We start from the raw sequence: 17,166 nt of genomic DNA on the forward strand, positions 1-17,166 counted from the left end.
GAGACACTTTGCCAACAGTCTGAGGCTAAGAGGCAAAGAAGGAAGGCCCATAGCCAGGGAGACAGACCAGGGACAGACTGCACTTGCTCCCGGTGTGGAAGGGATTGTCACTCCCGGATTGGCCTTTTCAGCCACACTAGACGCTGTGCCAGAACCACCTTTCAGAGCGCGATACCATAGTCTTTCGAGACTGAAGGTTGCCAATACAATCTGTAATAAATAAATAAAACATTTAAAAAGAAAATCTGAAAAGCTCAGCCTAGGTAAGAGATTAGATATTAAAAAAAAAACAAATTTCTGAACTTGCAATCAATTATGCGAGATTTAATTGTTGATTGGGAATAAGGCCTTGTGTGGCATATCAGTCCCATGGTTTGCAGACATCCTTGTGGAAGGCACTCCATATGGCTGTGGAATGTTCCATGCCCAAATCTCTCCACCAGGCAGTTTACAGCAATCCTGTTTTTCCTCCAATTTCCATTTCAAGCTCAGACAGAGCAACCCATTTTCATAAGGTTCCTTCTTTAGCAATGATTCTCAACTTGTGAAGGGCTACAAAGCAAACATAATATTAGTTATCCTCTGTATAAAATATCTCACTTGTTGCTGCTGAAACCCTGATGGGATCCACCCTGAAACCTTTCTGATTATTTCTTCACATGGTATGAAATTAAATCCTGAAAGCTGCTTTAGGGAAGTCCCTTCTTCCTCTTGTGGTAAGATCCCCTAGTCTTCTCATTGAATGCCCTGGTCTGTGTTAGGGCCAATTTTCCAGTGCTGGTGCAGCCGTGCCTGTGGGGCATGCACTGCACCTTGTGGTGGGGCAGCAGTCACAGAGGCCTCCTCAAGGTATGGGAACACTTGTTCCCTCACCTTGGGGGTGCATTGTGGTTGTACCTAGAAAGTTGGATAGGATTGGGCCCTTAGTTGGAGTGATCAAGGGGCCATGTTTATTTTTCAGCTTGTCTCATGATCAGAGTATCTGATTAGTGGTTATGTTCTGTCTCAAGTTGTTTCCTCTTAGTGATATTTAATCCTAACATAACCCTTAATAGAACTGGAGCATGTTCTGGTTCCCAGCTGATGCTTTTGTTATCCAGTTGGAATCAGTTGTGCATCACTCAGACTGAGCTGCGTGATAATAACCTTAAGAACATAAGAACAGCCCCACTGGATCAGGCCATAGGCCCATCTAGTCCAGCTTCCTGTATCTCACAGCGGCCCACCAAATGCCCCAGGGAGCACACCAGATAACAAGAGACATCATCCTGGTGCCCTCCCTTGCATCTGGCCTTCTGACATAGCCCATTTCTAAAATCAGGAGGTTGCGCATACACATCATGGCTTGTACCCCGTAATGGATTTTTCCTCCAGAAACTTGTCCAATCCCCTTTTAAAGGCGTACAGGCCAGATGCCGTCACCACATCCTGTGGCAAGGAGTTCCACAGACCAACCACACGCTGAGTAAAGAAATATTTTCTCTTGTCTGTTCTAATTCTCCCAACACTCAATTTTAGTGGATGTCCCCTGGTTCTGGTGTTATGTGAGAGTGTAAAGAGCATCTCCCTATCCACTCTGTCCATCCCCTGCATAATTTTGTATGTCTCAATCATGTCCCCCCTCAGGCGTCTCTTTTCTAGGCTGAAGATTAGGTATCCCCAGTACTCCTTCCTTTGTGGCTTTTGCAGGTGCCAGCCTGCATCCTGGAGAGCTTCCATTCCAGATAAACTATAGCAGTGTTCTTTGCCAACTTAGAAGTAGATGATACTTGAAACAGAAACCATTTTCTTCCTTGTATCATATTTTTCCTTTACAATGGGTCACAATTCTCCTTTTATAAAGCTTGTACGTTTTTCCCAAAATTGGCATCTAAGTATTGGACTAGTTTCTTAAAAGCCTTTAATCTATATGACTGAACCATTTGATGCTTTCCATGTTTAAAATAAGGGCCCAATCCTATTTAACCTTAGCTCTGGCGCAGAAGTCCAGCGCTGGCACTGGGTTTCACAAGTGTGCCGTAAGGCATGACCATGACACCCTGTGAAGAGTCAGCACTGGCACTGGTTGGTGCTGAGCTCAGTGCTGGACGGTTGCCGCCCAGGGTATGGTAGGTGCTCCAGGCAGTGGTGAAGGCCTTGGTGGTGGAGGCGTTCTGGGGCAGGTGGAGGGTGAAGTGGGAGAGGACCAGGATGGGAGGGGAGTAGGACCTGTTGAGCCCTGCTCCACTAGAGCCTATTTTTTGTGTTGGGCTGTAAAGCAAAATAACTGGTGCAAAATGGAGGAGACCTATTGCACCCAGTGCCCACCAACTCAGATTTATGCCTCAGAGCCTTGGTTAAATTCCAAAACCTAATGTGAATCTGAAGCAGAAAAACCCCAACGCATTATTTGTATATTACTTGTATATTGTATATTACTTTTCACAAGCCACTTGTCCACTCAAAAGGGCCCTCAAAGTCACATGTGCATATGCAATATTTTTAATACAGTAACAACCCAATGTCATAAAAGTAAAAGAGAAATATGGATGATAATAGAACAGGGGTGCTCAATAGGTGGATCGCGATCTACCGGTAGATCGCGAGGCAAAATGAGTAGATCAGGGAGCCCTGTCTCTCCAAACTGTTAATATGTCAGTTTTGTCTAGTGACTAGACGAAACTGACATATTTAGCTAAACTGACACTGAAACTGACACTTTACCTGCTCTTCAGGCATGCAGCAACAAAACTGACGAAACTGACTAGACTCCAGCAGGGGCTCCATACATTAAAGGGGGTGTCTGTCAGACGCTTCCTTCCCCCCTGGTAGATCTCCGGGCCTTGCTGGGTTTCAAAGTAGCTCTTGAGCCAAAAAAGTGTGAGCACCCCTGTAATAGAATCTGGGGGGAGGTGGCATTAGATCAGGGAAAGGTTAATACACCCTCTCCCAGAGTAATAACCCCACTCCTCATCTTCAGAGTTTTAAAGAAGCTTCATTAGACTTGCTAATTAATCTATATAATTCTATAGAGAGGAAAGCACAGGAGACCCTAATTACTAACCTATCTCACATCTTGACTGCTCTTGCTAGAAGTGCTAGGGTGCAGTTCAGGTGAGCAGCCAGTAGATGGCAGCCTAAGCTGTGATCATTTAGGAGTGTCACAGAGCATCCCTGTTTTTTGGACCAGGCTATGTAGGTCTCTCTTATGACCATGTGTTACATCAGGGTCACTCATCAGTCTAGTCATCCGCATGAAGGCAACATCTCCCCCCAATCTGCAAGCACCACCTCAGGGTGATCTGTTTGTTCTGAGTTCCTCAGGGTCGGATCTGCAGACTTGGAAAAGCAGCCTGCTGGCCTGTTTGAATGAACTGGAAGTAGAGGCTCTGATGGCAACTTCTCCCCTGGCCAGGACACTGCGTGAGATCAAGCAAGCTCTGCTAGAGGCACCCCAGAAGCACCCTCAAATTCTTTCTTCTTCAGGTGATGATGTCGATCTCTGCTCACATTTTCTTCCCGGTATTAACCCTCCATTTTTCAACATGGCTTGGTTAAGACATTATGGGATTGTGCCACAGTCCAGAGTTCATGTGTATGCACACCCATGCATGCATGCACAACATCTTTCTGGCAATCAGAGCCATTTTGTGGTCTCTTTTTTTTTTTTTTTTTACCTCCTAGAAGAAAATTTCCTCCTGTATGTTTATTACTCCATTTGCAGGTTGCAAAATCAGGAAGAACGTTTTGTTAATTTGACTGGGGGAATATGAATGGGGACATTTTCACTCTATTTCCTGACTATGGCACCTGTTCTCCATGCTACTGCTGGGCACTGCTCTCTCTCTCTCTCTCTCTCTCTCTCTCTCTCCTTCCAATGATCCTTCCTTTCCAGACAAGAAAAATGGCAGTCTTCTTTTTCTTTCACTCTGACATCATCTGTTATCCTGAAGCCAAATCAGAGTGAGGCTAAGAGCAGGTTAGGAAGAGGAGTTACTTTTCTGGTCACTACCTACTCAGTGATGTGGCACAATAAAGACCTGGCCAGTAGTTTCTAATACCTGAGAGCTGCCCCTGAGGTGCAGGGAGCAAAGTGCTGGAGCCCTGCTGCTAAATGCCCTGGTTCAAGCCCCCAGGAACTTCCAAAGGAGCTGTTTCCATGCAACTAAGTCACGTGCTTGGATGATTTTCACAAACTCAGTCATGCCAGGAAGAAATAAATTTGTTTAAAAAAAAAATTAGTATTCCTTCTTGAGTAGGGAAGGGTATCCTTTTGTAGATTACTATACCTACTGTTCAGTGGGCAGAGCAATTGAAATCAGACGTGTTTTGTCTCCAAATGGAAGGAACCCCTACCTAGTTCCAGTCTGACTCCTGCTTGCTCTAAAGTACAAAGACTTCTTAGAGATCTGCCTCTGTTGTTGTTTTTTTTACAGAGAGCTTCAGACTGGCTCTTCTATCCTAAACCTACCCTGGATTATGCAGATGGGGTGGGAAGGGAAGTTGGGAATTTTAAACTTTATTTTGGCTTAGGCATGCTGGGGCAAGCATGACCTCAGCTCATGCAGTCGAGAGACACTCTAGAGTGCTCAGTTCCTCCTCGAAGGAATGGAGGTGCAACAGTTCCTATGCTGGAAGAGAACCATCTGCATAGGGGGCTGTTAGCCCTCTATCTAAGCCACCTGAGTCCAGTGGGGGTGAGGGAACCTCTGACAGCACAACAGCCCTGCAGTGTAGGGTAGCCACCCTAGTTGACAGCACACCACACCAGTCTGAGTCAAGGCTGTGGAGCTCAGATCATCCTCCAGATCTGGTAAGCATAATCGTGGGAGTTGACAGACGGCATTCCCTGCCTGCCTCCTGCCTGCTTGTGAATGAGAAATTGCTCTATCCTAAGTCCCAAGAGTGGATACGTAGGTAAGGTGTTGGTTTAACTGGAAGCATGGCATACCTGGGAAGATCAAATGGGCTCTGGGACAAGGAAATTAGGGTCAGCTGTCAGAAGGTAGAACTCTGACCTACTGGTTCAGAGTCATACTACACATGCCAGCTTCTCACCTGTTTTCTCTTCATCTTTTCTAGGGGAATGTGTGGATGATAGCTACTCTTTGGGGCCGAGTGCCAATCATGTGGTTCCCACGGACCTGGCCAGCTTGTCCCCTCGCCACTTTGTCGTTTACCGCTTTGGCTGCATTGTGGCGCGTATTCTGGGGAATGCCTTCTCCTTCCCAGCCCTGGTCCTCCTCTTGGCTCAGGCAATCCCCAGGCCAGCCACTGTGGGTGTCCAGGAGGCCCATCAGTCCAGCAGAGATTCCTACTTTGATGCAAACAATAGGTTCTTGTACGTCCTCTCATCGCATCTGGAGAATGCCGGAGGATTTGTTGCGGTCCTGCTGAACGCCATGGCGCAGATCAAAGCAGGTGCAGTTCCCTAGGATGAAACTGCGTTTTGTTGACAGCCCAATACTATGCTTGTCTCTCTGGAAGTCCTTTTGAGCTCACCTGTATGTTTACTTGCAACTGAACAGGCTAAGCATGCAGCCTACGTGTGAGTCCATCTTGATCTGGATCTCAGGAAGGGCTTTCTCGCATTTGCTGCCTTACAACAGAACAATGTACCACAGAACATCAGGGCCACAGAAACCAGCAGCCTCCTTTCAACTTTCCCCTCCTTGGAACATTTCATTCAACTTGCCCCACTTCCTGCTGGCTGTACTGTGTTCATTTCTGTGCCACTCCACCCAACCATGTTCCATATGGGCAGGGAGAATGCGCTACATAATGTTGTAGGTAACCCAACACTATGAAGGAGGAGGGGAAACTGCCAGTTTTCGTAGCAGTTCTTGTGCTCTTTTAAACATGTGCTTTGTGTTTTTATTTTGCCACATTTTTATACCGCTGTTCCTTCAAGGAGTTCAGGGCAAAGTACACGGTCCCTTCCTTCCTTGTGGCCTCACGACAGCCCTGTGTGGAAGGTTAGGCTGAGAGAGAGTGACTGGCCCAAGGTCACCCAGGAAGCTTCCTGGCTGAGTGGGGACTTGAATCTGGATCTTCCAGGTCTAAGTGCACACCAGAACGACTACAACATCTTGGCTTCCTCTAATAATGCATAAACTAATAACGTTAGTTAGTTAGTTAGTTAGTTAGTTAGTTAGTTAGTTAGTTAGTTAGTTAGTTAGTTAGTTAGTTAGTTAGTTAGTTAGTTAGTTAGTTAGTTAGTTAGTTAGTTAGTTAGTTAGTTAGTTAGTTAGTTAGCAAACTCATATTTGCTAAGTTTAACTTCAGAACATGGAAAACATGAACTTCATCACTGAGGTATGAGCCGTCCCTCCCTGTATTGGCTCTGTGTCTGAGACTGAACAGAAGGCCCCTTGGGATTTGTTTATTTCATATACTTTTGCCCTGCATTTCTACGAGACCTCATTTGGACTAGTTAACAAAACAAGATGCTGCAGCTCAATGCAAAACAATGATTTTGAAGGCTGGAATGTGGCTCCTAGCTTAGAACATAGCACCTGGCAGTGGGCAGCTGCTGGAAAGAGCGTCATGTTCAAGCTTGTCCCCAGCTCTCTGGTGTTTCTGGTGCTGCTGCTGTCTTAAAGAGCCTGTGGGGAGAGCCATGGGCATTTCACCTCCCCTCCAGGAAGTATGCTACCATGATGTGCTAAGAGTGATCCGTTTATAATAATGTGGGGGAAAGTGCTGCAGCCTGGGTTTGCAGCAATTCCCAAACTGCTTAAGGGTGATTGGAATGCAATTTTGGTGCATGAATTAATACCTGCCAAATATAATGATGAAATTCCAACTATTGTCATCAAACTAGGCTGCTACACCCTGTGAGAAGCTTCCTGCATAATTAGGGGCAGGAATTTTTCTTTTCTATTTGTGTAACAGATACTCCGCACGCAACTTCCTTCCAAGTGTTTTTCCATTGCTTGTCCATTTCTTATTGCTTTTGATACTTAGATAATACTAAGAACAAGGAACCTATTACATTGTTTTCCTTTTTTTGTCACATCATTGGCTCTGGAATTCTGTTTTGACATTTCAGTATCTAGGACTGATTTCAATGGGGATACTCCTTTTTTTTTTTTTTTAAATGGGTCAGCTTCAAGATTTCTCAGTGCAAACAGAGGACCCAATCTAGCCAAAATTAAGCACACTTAAGGCCACAATCCTAACCAACTTTCCAGAACTGACACAAGGTCAATGCTACTCCAAGGTAAGGGAACAAACATTGCCTTACCTTGAGTAGACCTCCATGACTGCAGGATGCAGCACATGCCCCACTGGCACAGCTATGCCAGTGCTGAAAAGTTGGTTAGGATTGAGTCTCAGAGTTTTGTAAGTTTAACTTAAATTTTGTGAGCATGAATTTAAGCATTTAATTTGACCAGATTGTGCCCATATTCTACTTCTTCAACCCTGGTTATTTATTCTGTGCTACATGTGAAATACAAGCTGTCTCGCTGCGCCCAAGTGTCACTCATTTAACTTAGTGTAAAGTCATGGTCTTGTGTCTTGCTGCCTGATAACCTTATATTCATTTGTTTGAATACCTGACATGTGACATGCATGCTATTGAAAATGTGACTCTGGGGGTGTGGTTATGGGGGGATCATGACATGTCCCTGCATGTCAAACTTTACCACCGTACCACTGCTCTTGTCTAATTGGTTGGCTTCCCTGAACAACAGAGACTCGGGGCACAGTCCTAACCAGGTCTACTCAGAAGTAAGTCCTATTTTGTTCAGTGGGGCTTACTCTCAGGAAAGTGTGGTTAGGATTGCAGCCAAAATCATTATCCAAACTTTAGCTTGCTGAAATTGGTTGTTTGAAGTTCAGCTCTTACTGAACTGCAGCTCCTCTGGCCTAGATGGTAGTAAAGAGGAAAGATGCCTAAAAGAGGGGCAGGTGGCAAGGAGAGAGCTGAGAAAAGGTTGCGAAGCTCCAGTTTCATTGACTCTTGGAAGTGGCTAGTGCTGAAGAGTGGGGCTCCTTTTTGGGTGAAGATGCTGCAGGTGGAGAATAAAACAATTCTAACCGTCCTTACCTTTATATCTCTTTCTACCCCCCCCCCCCTCCTTCCCCAGGCCATAAGGAAGTCATCCCTGCAAACTTTGGCTTTTGGAAAGAGCTGAACACTGCAATCATAGCTCTAGCGAATGCCTTTTTCCAGTGTTCCTGGAGAACAGTCGAAACAGCAGAGAAGGTAAATGGGTTTGCAGTGTTTCAAGGGAGAAGCATGTACCACAACTCTGATGGCTCTGACAGTCTAATGTATGTAGGAAAAAAACAAAGGCTGTAAGTTATCTTGAGCAGCTTCTGTTGGAAAGGCAACATGTAGCTATTGTAAATGCGAATAAGTAAAATTCTTGGTTTGAGTCACTTTTTGTTAGTCTACCTTTTGTTAGTCTACCTTTTAAAAAACATGGTGCAAGAAGCTACTCTGAGTAAATGTTTTACATGGGCATGCCTTGGCCATATTGGAACCATCCCCAAATTCCTTAGGGACTGGTATGACCATGGATCTCCAAACCCCAGCCTGGGGGCCAGATGCAGCCCATGTCAAGCCTCTATCCGTCCTGCAGCCTGCCTCTTGTCCCCTGAAAGCCTCTGGCCCACTTGGCCAAACATGACTGGAACTGTGCTCTGGTTGCCTCTGGAGGGTGTTCTAAGGGCCAAAGAGTTGGAAAGAATGAGCCCGTTCATTCATTTACTTACTCATCTAAATTCCATCTCTAATTTATTTATATAAATTTTATATTTAAATTTTTTTCCGGCCCTCAACACCATGCCAGATATTTGATGTGGTGCTCTGACCAAAATGTTTGGAGACTCCTGTTATAGAGCTCCAGATTTCCAGCAGATGTAGTAGCCTTCTTGTACAAAAATCCACATAAGCAACTTTGGAACGAGGGGAAAGTGAGTCAGATGCTGGATTTTGCAAGGCCTCGCCTCTACTTTCTTTCATGCTTGATGCCACAGTGGCCAGATCCTCTGTCTTGGGCACAGTTTTCCCAGGACTCCTTGCTGTTCATCTCATCTCTGGTCAAAATGGGGAGTGGTAGCAGGGAAGGCCTCAGGAATGTCTCGACTCTGATATGAGTCCACCCATTACTACAACCAGTAGCAGTGGCCACTATAACACACAAGAACTGGATTTTAGCCTCAATTACAGTAGACAGAAGCGTAACTTGGGTGTAGCTTGAGGGGCTCGTACCCTGGGCACTACACCCGGGGGCACATGACTGTCCCCAGGCTCCCCCCTTTTTATGGAGGAGGTGCTGGGGGCTTTGCGTACCCCATTCTTTTTCCGTAGTGGATCCCAGCCTCCACAGGAGAAGGATGCAGCACACAAAGCTGCAGCATCGTGTCCCACCTTGGGGGAAAACCTGGAAGTGACACCACAATGTCATGTGACATCGTGACATCACTGCCCCAGGTGCCAGGGCAGTATGTTACCCCTCTGAAGGTGGATAATAGCCTTCATGCCTCTTTAGCACATGCCTTTTTTGGGAAAGACACTCAGTAGGATCTGGGACATGCTTGCCTGTGATGGTGTTTAATTATCTTCCCAAATTCCATGTGGAGCAGCAGAAGGTGAAATGTTCCATGAGAGTGAGCGTGAAAGACAATGAAGTGAAGGAGCAGGACCTACAACCAAAGAGCAACAAGAGGCTTGCAAATTGAGAGCTTAGGGCCCAATCCTATCCAATTTTCCAGCACCAGTGCAGCCACAATGCAGCCCCACAGTAAAGGAACAAGTGCTTTACTTATACCTTAAGGAGGCCTCTGTGACCACCTCCCTACCACAGGATGCAGTGCATGCCCCTTTGGCACAGCTGCACTGGCACTGGAAAATTGGATAGGATTGGGCCCTCTGTTGTTAAACACATCATTGCTCCGTTGTTTTTGGTTTTTTTTGAGTTGTGCATAGAAAACCGATTGAGTCTCCCTTTCAAAGCAGCTGAGTAACAAGCAAACACAAATTCCTGAGCTGTTGATGAAGTTCTTTGGCTGCTTGACATGTCTAACAAAGAGGCTTCCTAATGGGGCAGCTCCAAATTTGCTCCTTGTTCTCTTGCTTCTTCCTTCAGGATTCTCTGCAAAATTATTCGCCCGCATGTTTAGCTGCTCAGTCAATTTTTGAAGACCTGCTAAGCGTCCAGATGGTGCCTGACCCTGGCTTCCTTGAGAAGCATCCATGTGAAAGGTGTTGAAAAGGAATTGCTGTGATTAGCTCAGTAACCCCTAACTCTCTGACAAGCAAATAATTCTTCATCCCAGGACTTAGCTGCATATTAGAGCTAATATTTCGGAGACAGTGCTATTTTTATTTATATAATGATTTTTTAAATAATTGCGACATCCCACTTGTTGGTTCTCTGGCTTATACAGTAAAGAAACCAGCCCTGCTCTAATAACTATTCTTATCTGAAACATTTGAATGCAGAAGGTTTTGAGGAACCTGCATTACAACAGTGGGGTATTTTTTTTTTCCATTTGCATAACCGAAAGAAGGGAAATATCCCTTACTTCCTCTGTTTCCTCATCAGTAGCCTTCCTTCTGGAAATCAAGAACCAGCAACCAAAAAAGGGGAGGTATATCTATGAATAGCCACCACCTGGAGCCCTAAACTTAGAGCTGTGTCCAAAAGCTACTTTGAAAGAGAAAGGAAAGCAAGTTACTAAAGCCAGGCATTTAAAGGAGTCAGAGTCAGGTATAAAGAAAAGAGCAGATGCATTTGAGGACCAGATATCTGGACAAGCCTTAGCTCGCAGAGGGAAGGTATGCAAGGAGGGGTTGTGGATTCTGTTGTTTGCATTGAAATAAATGAAGGCTAGGGTCTTGCTTGTTCCAAAAAAGAAAAGAAAAACTTAGACTTTTGGGATTACCGATTTTGCATTAAGTGTTGCATTCCATACAGAATGTGGCATTTGGTATCTCAGACAGAGGTTGTCCACATCGATTGCGCAACTAACTGTGTGGTCAGAGCGGCTGGTGGACGCAGATGTGCTTGCAGCTTGTTGGTTGGCAACCTTCAGTCTCGAAAGACTATGGTTTAGGCCTACAGCACCTGGTATTCCCAGGCGGTCTCCCATCCAAGTACTAACCAGGCCTGACCCTGCTTAGCTTCTGAGACCATGGTATAAGCCTACAGCACCCGGTATTCCCAGGCGGTCTCCCATCCAAGTACTAACCAGGCCTGAGCCTGCTTAGCTTCCCAGATCATGGTAGAAGCCTACAGCACCCGGTATTCCCAGGCGGTCTCCCATCCAAGTACTAACCAGGCCTGACCCTGCTTAGCTTCTGAGATCAGATGAGATCGGGTATGTGCAGGGTAACAGTTGCTGCTACGGTGCCAGCTTTTCACTGAGACAGGAGCAGTGTCTGGTGCCAGAGTCTTTGTTCCTCTTTTAAACAGATACATCCCCCATCCTGCAGTATCACAGGCGTAATTGCTGGTGTGGGAATAACCTGAGTGCCAGGCTAAATTTGAACAGCATCTCCTGCATGTTTTCATCGCTGATAGTGACTGAGAACGCGGAAGGATTTGCAGCGGCACCATGCTGCTGGAGGGAGGGGGCGAAGGTTCACTCTTTCCTTCATGCTGTTCTCCCTTTTCTCCTGGAAAAGGAGAAAACTGTAGTAGATGATCCAAGGAACCACATGCACACATTTACAGGTTCAGCATGTTTTTGTAACTAGGTCCCTTTTTCCTTTTTATGTTCTACTAATTTCCAGCCAGTGAACCGGGAGACTGGAGTTCATCTGAATGCAGGGGGATGATTAAGCACCCAATCCTATCCAACTTTCCAGCATCAGTGCAGCCCCAATTCAGCCCCAAGTTAAGGGACCAAATGTTCCCATACCTTGAAGAGGCCTCTGTGACTGCCTCCCCACCACGGGATGCAATGCACACCCCACTGGCATGGCTGCACCAGCACTGGAGAATTGGATAGGATTGGGCCCTAAGTCAACAATTCCTTTTGATTTTTTTTCATGCACCTCAGGTTACGAGATTACAGAAGTTTCCAGCTGCAAGCAGAGATTCAAAAGATAATGGAAAATTCAGGACAAAACAGAGAGGAAGTTTGCAGTGGTGAGACGAAGCGGCAAGAAGGAGATTCCTCCAGCCTCCAGGTACCTCCCTTGAGCTAAGCCAACTGGGTTCTGTTGGCTCGCATAAATCCTTCTCCTCCAATGGAGAGAGGAGACATGTGGGCACAGCCAATCCTTGTTTCCACAGCAACATGTCCCAAGGAAAAAAAAAAAGGCTTGGTGCGCCATCACTGCCTTCATTTTTCTGACCGGAGTTCTGCTTCCTAGGTTGCACTTTGTGGAGACCAGAGAAATGCTATTGCAGTCTTGCCAGACTGCCGTTTTGCTTTCCTTCCAGCTATATGTATCCCCAAGGAGATTTGGAGGATCATGTGGATTAGTGGCATCCACAGAGAAGGTGCAGTTTGAGCCTCTGTGCAGGGTGATCAAATGCAACAGAAGTCGGAGCTGTCATGTTTTTAATGATTGTGCATAAGAAAGAACTATACCAGCTGGTGCTGTTTTTGTCCCTCTCTTAAAAGGACATGACCAGTGACATCTGCTAAATAACTGTGTTGCATGATTCTCCCAGCATCTTATTTAAGTATTTCTGTACTGCCTTTTTCTTTTACACAGAATTCAATGCAGTTTACAGTCAGGCTATTCATAAACCCCTTCAAATTGGGTTTTTACAAATATTTGTTCTGTGAAAGGAACTCACAAAACCCTCAGTTTCACCAGATGTTTCCACCCAAGCTCAGCCATCACCCTGGCTGCGCTCTGCACCTTCCGAGCTCTCACAGCAGTTCACCCTCAGTAGGTTCTCAAGATGTTATCCATCTCTAGCTGACTCCTCTGTACTCTATACATTCCACACCCTCTCACAGTGCCTTCCATCAGTAGCTTTCCATCTTCCTTCCAAGGCGAGAACCCAAGTTAATCCTGCTTAGCTTCTTCAGGCAGGGCGCCGGCTCGTCCTCCAAACCACCCCTCCCGCCTTATCACACTCTTTTCGCACTCTTAATGGCTTCTGTTCTCCAGGTGAAGATTGCAGAGCTAGAGAAGGTGCTGGATGGTTTGAACGAGGACTTCTTCCATCTCACAATGCAAATTCTGGCAATCCAGAAGGAGGTAGAACACCTGGATCAGAAGCTCCAAACCCAAGAGGAGTCAGCTGCAGTATGCACAATTGCTTCATTTTGTCGCATGGGTGGGGGAGGGGGGTTGAAAGTCGCTTGCTATTTTCTTATTTAGTACACATATGACTGTATCCTGTTCATAGCACTGCAAGTAAACTGATAGTTTCCTTGGGTCATTCCTGGGGAAGGATTGAGAAGTTGCTACTTCTCTAGGTCCTTTCCCTATCTTAAATAGAATACCCCAAGAAGTCACGGGGCTGTTGAGAAAAGAAGTGAGACAAGCATTTTTATTTCTTTTCACGATAGCCCCGTGACTTCTTCAGGTATTTGATTTAAGATAGGGAAAGGACCTAGAGAAGTAGCAATTGTCCCCTAGGTCATATTTGCAAGAAGTGGAGGCAGAGGTGTCAAGTTCTGCAGGAGGAGGTAAATCTGACAACAGACTAGGGTAGATGGGAGCCAGGTGGGGACAGGGTGCCCCCACTCAGTGTGGCACTTCCTCCACCCCACCACCTGAGACAAAGAGTTCAGTCAACTTGATGGCAGTGCTGCCCAATTCACACATCATATGGCAAGCTCAGTACACAATGCAAAATATTGTAATTTATTTCTTTATTTAAAAGATTTCTATACTGCTTTTCTAATACGCGAAAAAAGAAGTACAAGAAGAAATAATACATATATAAAACATACTAAAGATAAAAACATCGAAATTAAAAAAAAACACTAAAAAAATTAAAACAGTTAAAAATGACCATTATACAAGAGCAGATTAAAATGTTATAACATAACTTAAAAGCAGCAACAGGAATTAAAAAGGGTCCCTAGAAAATTCCTCCCCCCCCCCTCAAAAGCCAAGCGAAAAAGATAGGTCTTTGAAGCCTGCGGAAGCCATGAAATGAGGAGGCTGTTCTCAAGTCTTCTGGCATCTGATTCCAGAGTTGTGGTGCCACAACAGAGAAGGCCCTACATCTTGCTGCAGAGATGCATGTCACTAGATGCTCTGGGATATGCAGAGGACGGATACAGCATCAGAACCGGAAACAGGAGAAAAGGGGACCTTGAATAGTGTGTTGCTGCATGTCATTAATGATAAAAGTAATGACAGCCCAGGTCCCAGCATCCTGCCTCATTTATTGCAGCAAAATGACTGTTTCGAGAATGCTGCCAGACTCTGTGACTTTATTCTGCCTTTTTTCCTGCTTTCTGATTTGTTTTGCAGTCTCCAAGTGGCCCTTGTGGAGAGAAAGCACAGCAGTTCTTGGAACAGCTTGAGTCCTGGACTGCCCAGAGAGACCAAGCTCTGTTGCTAGAAATTAAGAGGAGTTTCATGGCACAGAGGATCAACAAGATCGAATCGGAGTTGGCTGAACTTGTGAAAACCCTGGATGGTCACAACACTTGAGGGGAAGCAGCCTAAACTGTACCAGCTAAAAGCATTCTGTGGACTTGTCCTTGACGCGATAATCAGTGTTTGTTCAACTAGTTTGTTTGTCAGTTTGTTCAACTGACTCTCATTGAGCCTTCATGTGTACCCGCAGACAGACAGTCCAGTACTTGCTGCTGCACCAAATTCTCATGATGTTTTACTTCCCTTAGAAAAAGAATCTTTCTGTTGAAGTGGACACATTTTTCAACAAATGGTTTTCATGTTAAAAATGGTGGTTCGTGGTTTGAATGGTTGGTGTTACTTTTTTGTTTGCACTACAGTTTCTCATGCTGCTCCAGATGTTTCTTCATCATTCATTGCAGCAGAATCACTGTTTAGAGTCATTCTAAACAGCATGCTATCCAACATGCTATCCAAGCATGCTATGCAATCTTCCATACCAATATGGGTTCCATTCTGGAAACACCATGTTATGATGTGCTGGTGCGCAGACATGATTATCACTGACATTGCGGCAGAAGAAAGCCATGTGGGCGAAGACAAAGCAAACACCGTGTGATGACACAGTTATGTTCTGATGTCACTTTATTTCATAACAAAGACATTCCACGCCAATTTCAAATAGGCAAAAATTTCAGAGGGGGACGGGAATGAAAATGCTACTTGTTCATTGCAGCTACAGGGAAAAGAACACAAAAACAACTGGCTCAGTGCTACTGTTTCAATGAAGAGAGGAAGGATAAGGACTCAAGGCCCAAACCTATCCAATTTTCCAGCACCGGTGCAGCTGCCGAGGCAAGGGAACAAATGTTCCCATACCTTGAGGAGGTCTCTGTGACTGCCTCCCCATCTCAGGACGCAGTGCAAGCCCCACTGGCACAGCAGCCTCGGCACTGGAAAATTGGATAGGATTGGGCCCTCGGTGTGCATGGTATGTGGGCAGAAGATTGAGAAGTGGATGGATTTTGTTTACTGTAGGATGAAATGAATCTTCTGTCTTAATCTAGCACAAACCCAGGGACTGTGGTGGGTGCAAGTTTGCAGAAGTTGGGTTATTACATTTTTATACCTCCCTTCCTCAGAGCGGTGTACACGGCTGCTCCCCTCCTTTTTTCCTCACAACAACCCTGTGAGGTAGGTGAGGCTGAGAGAAAGTGACAGGCCCTAGGTCACCCAGGAAGCTTCATGGCTGAGGGGGGATTTGAACTTGGATCTTCCAGGTCTGAGTCCACCACCCAAACCACTACACCACCCTGGCTCTGTGAGTTACAGCTGTCTGCTTGCTCATTGGATTTGCATAGCTATGAGTTATAATTTATGGGGGAAAGTGGTAAAGTGCTTTGCAAAGCAAAAGCAATGATTCTCTGAACAAACGTGAGTACCCTTACGTTGCACTTCCTTGTCAATCAGCTTGTTTGCAAAGAGCAGTAGCGATAATCACACATGGAAGAAACCAGGGCTGTGGTCACGTTTCAACGTTCAAATTTGTGGCTGCGGTCACGTCTCAAGTTTGCTTCCGACAAATGCACAGCATTTACCCCTGTGAATTCCTGTAACAACAAGCATATATGATGAAAGAGGCGTCATTAAAACAGCACGTTCTGCCTGATATTTGAGAAGGATTATGACTGGAGAACAATAAAAAAAACTGGAGAACAATGCTTTTTTTTGTTGTTGTTCCTTGTGCCACAATACTGTCATCAGATCTATGCCAACAACCAAAGATTTCCTCTGACCTAGTTATCCTCAGATCCTCTTCCAGGTAAAGGTATGACAGAGCAAAATCGCTCTCGCTGGGAGCCAGCTCAGTAGCGTGGCAACTTCAAGAGCAGGGCAAGTTCCTTGCTCCTGATTGATGAGGTAATATTTGCACAATGGATACCAAAGACAAGAGGTTTTTTTGGCCCCATTGCTGCATGAGATTAAGAATGCTGACTGGACCCTTTGATAGGGCAGTGTGTCACCCTTGGAGAGGGAAACAAATAAGGGCTGTGCCCCAGCAACCACCTATTCAGTTGCGCTTCTAGCAACAGGCACTGGAGAAATTGGTTTCGGTATCCCTTTTGTTCTGTAGACCACTTGCAAAGCCGGCACAGAGCTGAGGGGGTCTGCTGAGAGCATCAAACTTCTCCTGGCCTGCCAAGCTACACCGGCACACAGTGGTATAGGTTCATGGTAACCGGGGTTTAGTCAAGGGGGAGCAGAGTGGGGGGGGGGGACAGGGACAGAGTTCCAGGACTTCTCCCATAGCTGGAGTGGCAGCATCATCAGCAGAAAAGCTTAGATGCTGCCTTTGCAGGCTCAGTAGGAAGCAAACTGAGAAATTTGCCTAGGGGGCATCTATTCACGCCCAAGCCATTATCTTTTCTAAGGGTAATGTGAGAGACAGTATGTGGTGCATACTACACTGATAGCCCAATCCTATCCACACTTTCCTAGGAGTAAGTTCCATTGACTACAATGGACTACTACTACTTTTGAGTAGACATGCATAGGATTGGGCTGTAAGTCTACACTGAGTTCTGGTAAAATTTACTTGGGAGTAAGTCCTATTGAACACAGGGGGACTTTCTTCTGGGAAACTATGTGTAGGCTAGCACTTCAATATGCCT

General features: G+C 45.6%; 1 pseudogene; it reads right to left on the reverse strand.

The window, feature by feature from the left end:
• Positions 1 to 11,222: 11,222 nt before the first annotated feature.
• LOC136662611 (5S ribosomal RNA) lies at positions 11,223 to 11,339 on the reverse strand (annotated as a pseudogene).
• Positions 11,340 to 17,166: the final 5,827 nt, after the last annotated feature.

This window comes from Tiliqua scincoides, chromosome 11 (assembly GCF_035046505.1).
Source record: "Tiliqua scincoides isolate rTilSci1 chromosome 11, rTilSci1.hap2, whole genome shotgun sequence".
In the NCBI taxonomy this organism is placed as follows: Eukaryota; Metazoa; Chordata; class Lepidosauria; order Squamata; family Scincidae; genus Tiliqua; species Tiliqua scincoides.